The 9271-nt window shown below is 26.5% G+C and overlaps 1 protein-coding gene across 1 annotated transcript in view; it reads left to right on the forward strand.

The window, feature by feature from the left end:
- LOC132923074 (centrosome-associated protein CEP250-like) overlaps positions 1 to 9271 on the forward strand; it is a 72947-nt gene that overhangs the window by 47878 nt on the left and 15798 nt on the right. The gene's annotated exons all lie outside the window — the stretch shown is intronic.

A 9271-nucleotide genomic window follows, 5' to 3' on the forward strand; every position in this document is an offset into this window, starting at 1 on the left:
ATGTATCAACTTCGCGATCCACTTATCAAGTACTACAAATCCAGAAATAATTTACTGTTCATCGCACGCACTATAGTGAAAATGGACGACGCAAAAACGTTAAAATTAAGAATCGAACGACATGATGGACTTATAGAAAAGTGCCGGTGATAATGAAGTGATGAATGCATTTTTTTAGGACTCACTGGTCCACAGCTGACTATGACAGCGTGGAAAGTATGGTTACCTTGTGGTCGTGAGTATACGATATTTCCGCAATATCAGTATAACCATGGTTATAGTCGATCTGTATAGTAAACGCGGTATCACACGAACTTTTTCTTCAAGTACGATGTATAATTCGAAATTTTATATATTATTAGCCTTTATAATTATTAGCAAGGAGAAAATAAAATAGTTTCTGAAAACTTATTTAAATTGAAAGGTATATCATACGTAAATATTCAGCTTATTTTTTTAAGATTTTAGTCATGTTATTATCGGAATTTATTAGTAAAAATATAAACAGGAAATATCGTGTAGGTATGCTATAATATAAATACCGTTACTTTAGCAGTTCTTATAGTTATTTGTGGTTTTTCTCGGAAATCAATACTCATTTTGCAATTAGAGAAACCAACAAGTATAGTTTATAAACAATTTCCGATCAAACGATCAATAATACATTTTATGCCTTATGCCATATTATATTAATGAACGAAAAAACGTAATTATCATTATAAATCACATGTATCATCAAAACATAATACCCGCGCGTAAAGCTAATATTTATCAAAAACGTTTAAGTAATGTATATTGTTAATAATAAACGATATATGCTTATTACTTATTAGATGAATTATTTGACATGTACAGTTTTATTAACAAAATAATAACTTAAAAAATGTGTGTGTCGTAGTAGACTCGTAGTGTTTGGACGATTATAATATTATGATCACCTAATGTATGGTCAACGATTGGTACTGCGATCAAGCACGGTCCGGCGTTGCTATAGCTTCTAGAGTTCTAGATGATTAACCACCCCGTTCTTAGTGGCAAAGCAATGTCCTACATACGTACAAGAACACATGTTACACAAACCTACCGTACCATTACAAAATAATTCCTTAACTAATGACCATGATTGTCAAAACTTAAGATCAATATATATATATTTATATATATATAAAAATGTATTATTCATATCATGGTTATATATAATACTTAGACAACCGTGGTTTGTATCAAACGATATTATACCTATATGGCTTTATGGTCTACATAGGTGCTAATAGTGTTTGAGATTTTTGAGGGGGTTGAGATTCAGTCCATACCGCACTCTTATGTTTTTCTGGTACTGCAAAACCCTTATAAAAAAAATGTATTAAAAGTGTGAAATCTTAAGTTATTTTTTTTTAAAGGATCGCCCTGGCTATACAACAACTAGAGGCGCTTATTTCTTTTGAGTATGAAAGAACGGATTATGTTTGTAAATTAATAATCTTTTAATATTAACATCAGACACATTTATAATATGATAATAATTAATCAATTGGAGATTGAACTGTATAAATAAAATAATATATTAATATCCCAGGCTTCGATGTTTTTTTTCGCCAAGTACGACAAAATTGTTAGCGCGTGGCATTATTTTGCATTATTTGCGAAGGACTGCCGAGGATGCTAATTCATATAGCGTCTCGATAAAAATGAAAATAAAAATATACATATATATTATACACACGCCGTATATATTATATTTTATGCATAGACGCATAGTATATTTGCCGAGGAATGTATACGAGGTATAATAATGAGGTAATTGAAGACATTGGAGACGTCCGATGGATGCGTTTACATTTGAACGGCGCCCGATCCTCGTGTCGGTCATACTGATGAGTTAACAATATTATTTTACTGTGGTACATACGTGATATTTTTGTACGTGTAAACTCTTACGACAGTAGTAATATTATATATTATGTACACAGAAATAAGAGAGTATGAGACAGCTGTTCTGTAGCAATAGTATTTCGAATTATAAATATAATAACCAAAAGGCGGAATACCTACGTATTATGTATATTGGATAAGTCAACGTCACGTGTGTGCACACGCTCAAGATATAAAAAGAAGACTCGTGAGAAATCGTAATGGACAAAACAAAAAAAAATCGACAGATAAAGTTATCACGAATTGAATATATAATATACACAGAATATTATATTCTGTGATATATATTGTTATGAGTCTTTGCTATCACCATGATGTATACATTTTATTTTACGATAAAAAATATATTACACATGACGCATGATGTATAATATTAATTTAAGATGTATTTTAATTTTAGTTTAATAATATTATTTGTTAATTTACTTATTACTCACATCTTTTTTATTCATGAATTACGCTTAAAATAGATGTGACACAAATTATGACTTGGTATGGATAGCCTAGAATTTAGATATTTTATAGTTTTATACAGACTTTTGGTGTAAAAAGTACGAAAGTTTAACGTTTAGAATTTATACCAATATATACCATAGCAGGTAGCCAAAAATATAGTAAAAATAGTTGTGATTTGCACCAAAATCACTAAATAAATATATTATATAATATTCCTCAAAGTTAAAGCTTCCTGTATTAGGGGGTTCCCCTCACATAATTTCATGTTGTTTTGCTATTAAAGTTATCAAATTTACTTTTTGTACATTATAATACAACTATATAAACTACATATAATACAACTTATAATTATAGTTTGTAAATATTCTTTTATTTATAAAAAATTATTTTTATTAAAAATGTATAACTATATCTATATTATATAAAATATGTATTAGATTATTTCGTCGGTATCATTGTTGACGTTGAGACTCAACGGACTTGGATAACAATGATGATTTTTCAAAATATTTTACTACCCGCTGCCTTATCTGGTAATCATTACAAAGTTTGACGTCCACCCCCTTGTAATCACGTTAAAATTAAAATTAATTTAATAAATATATATTATTATATATATATATATATATAACTATATGAAAAACATACAAATCCTATAAATCCTCTCTCTCTACATACCTATATATATATATATATATATTGTGTAATATTCTACCGATTGTGTATTGCATATAATTTACTAAACGCCAAATTATATGGACCAGCTAGAGATTGTAAGTTCACGTGTAGCTACAAGTTAATTTTTCCAAATTAAGAACTTTAATACTATGGATGACATTATAGAATCAATTAATATGTCGTGCAAAGTTAAATATACCTAAGAAATTAGATTTTCCTTGTTTTTCTCATGTTTAAATTGTTTTTTATATATTTAAAACTATTTATATATTCAATGTGATACAGTATAGTTTAAAATTTAAATGAATTTACATTTGATTTTATAATAATGATTATTCAGTACGGTATCGTACTTATATTTCAATGTCTTATATAGATAAAATATATAGGTTCATTTATTTATCTAGACATTTTTTACTTAAAAAATAAACAGAATTTTGTTGTAAATAATATTTTATTTCAGACAGATGTTTGAATCACTCATTGTGTATAAATATAAAGTTTTTCCAATTGTTATTTCAATAATTATTCGATTAAAACATTATTTGGATAATTTTCAATCAAATTATCCTGATAAAAATTGTTCAAAAAATATTTGAACATGATTGTTTTTTAAATTTAAATAAAAAATTCTTATATATTTTTATTTGAATAATTATTATAAAAAATATAATAAAATAAAATTGTACATACAAATGATTATTTAAATAAAAATGTATTCGATAATACATTAATACCATATCTACATGTATTATACAAATAGCATTTATATGCGTGCATGTTCTTTTAGTGAATGAACTTACAAGCCTTGATCTACAGGGGCATAATTAAAGGAGTGACGAGAGAGATAGACCCTCCAGAACCTTATTTTACTAATATTTTGCAATATTTCTATTTTATAGTTTAATAATAATCCAACTATAATATTATAAATTTATAAATAATAGTGTAGTTAATAGAGTTAAAGGTTTTTTTTAGAAATTATATAAGGTTTAAAGTGTTCTAATAAAAAATGTAATTGTCACCTAAGGAAAATTCCTAATTACACCACTGGCCTTAGGTGATCATTTTGTATTTATATTCTAAGTATAAACTACGCTTTGGTATACAAAGTATATCACAAGAGTTTATACCGAATTTATAAGCAATTAAACAAGTCGGTTTTAATCTATATCGTTTAAAAAAGTAACTATAATTGTTAATTTAGAAATTAGAATTTATAATAAATAAAATAATAAAAAGTAGGTACGTAATATTAAGAAGTTATCATTGGTGAGGTGGAAGGCAACTAATATAATTTTCTAAATTATTATACAAAAATCATAATATCTTTTATAATAAAATATTATGTAATTATAATGAAGCGCCAGATGAACCATGTGACCTTTATATATATATATATAGTTTATTATAATTTATAATTGTTTTATATTATTACCTAGGTATGAAGATGAAATAATAATTATACTCAGATAATACAGTGAAATTATTATTTATTTATTTTTTTAATAATTACGATAAAATCTCCAGAAAGCCTACCCATATTATAATAAGGTCTTAAATATAATGGAATCAGCCTACACGATATCATATTAAAATACAGAGTAGTTGAGACCTGAGATTGTTTACACATGTAGGCATAATTTGTATAATTTGTATATTATATGATATTTTACGTATATTGTATAGGTACCTACAACAATATCTGCAAGACAACAATATTATCATTATAATTATACATCGTTTAAAAGTTTAAATTCCGAGAACTACACACACACACACACATACATTTAAAAATCGTTAATTATATGGAAATCGCGCGTATTCGCATATATTATAATATAATATCACTTAAAAGTTAAGATATACAATATACATATATGTATTATGATAGTATAAGTAAATTTAATATTATATGTATATATATATTTATGTATTTATAAATTTACTTGACTGCCCACTCGATGTGTGTAGCAGTTTCTCGTCTAAATACGCCACTGGTCGATAAAATTAAAGTAGTAAGTAGGAGGATAGGTCACAATAATAATAATAGTAATAAAAATAATACGATAGGTGCAGAATCAACGAGGTTGTAATAATATCGGCGAGACAAAACAATGAAATTGCCACGTGGCATAGAACTGCAGAGGTGTTTAATGAATCATTTGTTATAGGCGTGCACGCCGCGTTATGCAAACATTTTATAAAACCATATAATCATAATATTTAATAAGCCGTAATTTGATGTTCAGCGCGAGAATGAGAAAATAAAGTTTTGGTTTTTGTTGTCATGCACACTTATTTTGCAAAACTACATATTTTATTATTTATATAATAGGAGTTGGGAAAAATTTTATCATAACATTTGTCATTTGTAATAAATTTGCCAACGGATAAACGCCTGAAAGATCTATACACGTGCTGCAGTCATGTCCTAAATCTGCCACCTTTTAGGCGATGTCCATCTTGAGAACTCATCAAAAAATATTATCTCGAAATAACGATTTTGTAACAATTGTAAAAAATGACCATTTAAATATTAAAAAATAATACTTTTAACAGACATTCAATACATGTACAAATGTAAGTGTACGAATTAAGTTTTCTTCGAAGAAATCTGTTCGAAAGAACTTGTGTTCGAATAATATTATATACGAATGTTATATATTTTTCTATTTTAACATAATTACGACTATACGAATACATATAGTTCATAGTCACAGATATAATACACCTAATAATTTGTTAATCGCGTGATAATATTTTAGAATTTTTATGGGAATAGCTTATAATTTATTTTTTTTTTTAAATAAACACATAGGTAGTTCATATAATTTAATATATTTATATAATTTTTATTATGATAATTTAGAATTGAATTGTAGGTATACCGATTGTGTATTGTATTATAATATATATATATATAATAATAAAATAGTATAATCTAATAATATTATAATAGTACGTATATATATAATCCGAGTATCTATATTCTATAGTATACTTATCTATGAAATAAACCGATCGCTTCAACAGTCAGTTTAGAAAAATCAAATTTTGTTGATTCCATATTAAAAATTTATTTTAAACTTTCTAACATACGTATAAAATTCGAACACTTTTCATTCGTATACATAATTTCCGAACAAACGACCCCTCTCTCTTTCTAAAATAATTTTGCAATAGTTGCAGCTACTGTGTATACGGACTGGGGTATTCCTGGCCAGAAAAAATATCCTGCGGCTACGGCCAAGCAATTTTGCTGTAATTGTTGGACGTACCATGGACCAAACTCAACTTTTGACTTATAAATCGCTTTTGGTGTAATTTTAACTTTTCTTTGCACTGGAAACTTGGATTTATTTTCAACGATACGTCGATACATTTCATGATTGATATACGTGTTCTTGTTTTTAGCTTTACAGCTATACAATCAAGAAAAGTGAATACAAAAAAATAAATTAAAAAATATTATAGAAAAATAACACTACAAAATATTGTATTTATAATTTTGAATAACTTTTTTCTAAATTTATTTTTGAAAAATATGAAATGGGTACACAAAACTTTATAGCAATTTATGTCTTTATTTAATTTAATATTTTAAGCTATATAAATCAGTGAAACCAAACTTTAACTTTTAAAATGTTTAAATGGCATCCACGACTATATACATAGATATTTGCGTCACGAATCAAGGACTAAAATATAACGAATCGGTATTGAAACATTATCAGTAAATCTAAAATTCAAGTAATCCAACAAATGAGAAGTAAGTTTCTTTTAGTAATAAGTATTTGATTATCAACGATATCCGATAGTTATGATTGTAAAAAATTAAGTTAATCAAAATAATTGATAGTTGTATACTTGTATTTTATTACATATTACAATTACTATACAAATGTGAAAATCTACTTATGATAAATTGACAAAAATTTTACACATTTATACACAATTATGTAAACATTTATTACTTATTTGCAATTCATAGAAATTAAACATTTATCACCAGGTGCAATCATGATACTTCAATATTTCCAACTGTGGGAGCCAGGAATAATAACAACTGTATAATTAAAGAAGACCTACCCTCTCCAGTCTTTGAGATACTAGTCCGATAAATTTTAGTCTATGAAAGCAACCTATTTTTTCAATTTTATAATAACAATTATGAAACCCCTTGCAGATCTACAACATTATAGTATATACAATATACATCATGATTTTAATATTACCTCATGAGACGAACGGCTGGATTTAAACCTCCAAAAACTTTATTGAAACTAATAGAACTATACAACAAAAAAAAAACAAGATTTAAATAGATTATAAATAGAAATGTATTACGCTATTTACGTGAGATTTGATCGGCCAGCGAAGAACCCATAGTTAACGTTCGAAATTCTTGAAAACATATCTAATAGATATACGGTAAAATCGGTAAATGTCAATACCTTCTAAATTAATTTGTATTAAATAAACTATGAAATTATTGTTAAAATTATATAAATTATAAATAAATTATTATTTATTTAAATAAAAAGCATACATAAGTAAACATTACGTTTCTAGTGACGCTTTATCAAAACAATATTTACCTATGTCTGGCCTAACGCGTTTTATTATAATAATGTGAATGATTTTTTAATTTAATTTATGTTTGGAAAAATTCATTCAGTTGTTTTCATCACATTAAACAATACATAGCTATAGGCGGTCGATAACAAATTCGTACAATTGTCGGGAAATTAAATTCAAAGCTGTTATGATCGTACATGAGTTTATAATGCTTATATGATTATACTCGTGTAGAATATGTTGATAGCATAATAATTATTGTCATTTGACGCCAACAAAAATTATTCTTGACTTTAAGTTTGTATTTCATCCATTTTCAACTCATATTGCGTAGTTTTTGCTTGATGCTCGATATATTATATTCTCTAAATACATTATATAGGTACAATAAAAAGGCAATATTTATTTATGTATACTGACATCAAAAATGTAAAAGACACTAAGACAGCAATATTTAGCATGGAAGTACTAATAATTACTAATTAATGCAAGATTATTTAATTTGTGTAATTTATAATGGAAATGAAAATGGAAACACAAAAGAAGATATCTTGTTACAATATTACACCAAAAATAAAACAAACAATCTGTCAATAAAAATGATGGTTATTACTTTATTACTTATTATAATATTTCGATCCTGATAATTGTTCAAATCTTTCCATAGTAAGGAATCCACATCCACTTTATCTCATCCAAATTAATATAGTTCACCGTAATCCTAGTCAATAATAATGTAGTATTTGGGATTTCTTTGAGAGAGGAGGTATGACTGAAATTGTTGATGCCAAACGTCTCAACATTTTATAGTTACGATTTTTAAAACAAGTAAACACAATTTTTATACTTATTTACAAAAGATTATATTATAGATTAATAAAATTAAAAATAAAATATATTTGAATAATCATGAGAGTCTTTGATGAATACTAAATGCTTAAATAATTCTCACTCAGCTGCAATCATCTATATTCGTTTATTCGAAATTGCCAGTTCACGTCGTTCAAAAGATTTCTGGTTGATCCATTTCGTAGTTGTCTTATTTATACATTTTTTTTTAGATTTATGACTTTTATTATTTTATTATTAGGTTAAAAGCTTGACAATATAATACAAGACTCTTATTGTAAGTTGTTCTTACTTCAATAAATTAAATATAAATATCAAAACAGGTGTGCCCCTGAGCTTTGACTAATGGGCCACACAAACTACATGTCTACATTTATGGTTATCATGATACGCAAGACTAACCACGGACTAAGATATACAAGCACAAATTTCTATATAATACCACAGAACATAATACTGTATTAATACTTCTGTATTATAAAGAATTCTGTGTATAGGTACAAGACTGGCAACCATAGATATTATGAACATTTTCTAATATTATCTTATAATATCTATGCTGGCAACGATCACGATAACGCTGTCAGAAAAAGGTATACTGTTGGTGGGTCTACGGAGGGTTCTTCCTTTTTAAGCCTCAGGGCTACCTGTTGGCAATTAATAACATTTCTATTTTGTTGAATGTAACAAAAATACCTACCATTTTCATTTTTTTAACAAAGCAAACCCAAACCATGACAATTGTCAATTATTAAACAAACCATTAAATAATAAT

The sequence above is a fragment of the Rhopalosiphum padi genome, chromosome 2 (assembly GCF_020882245.1).
Source record: "Rhopalosiphum padi isolate XX-2018 chromosome 2, ASM2088224v1, whole genome shotgun sequence".
NCBI lineage: Eukaryota > Metazoa > Arthropoda > Insecta > Hemiptera > Aphididae > Rhopalosiphum > Rhopalosiphum padi.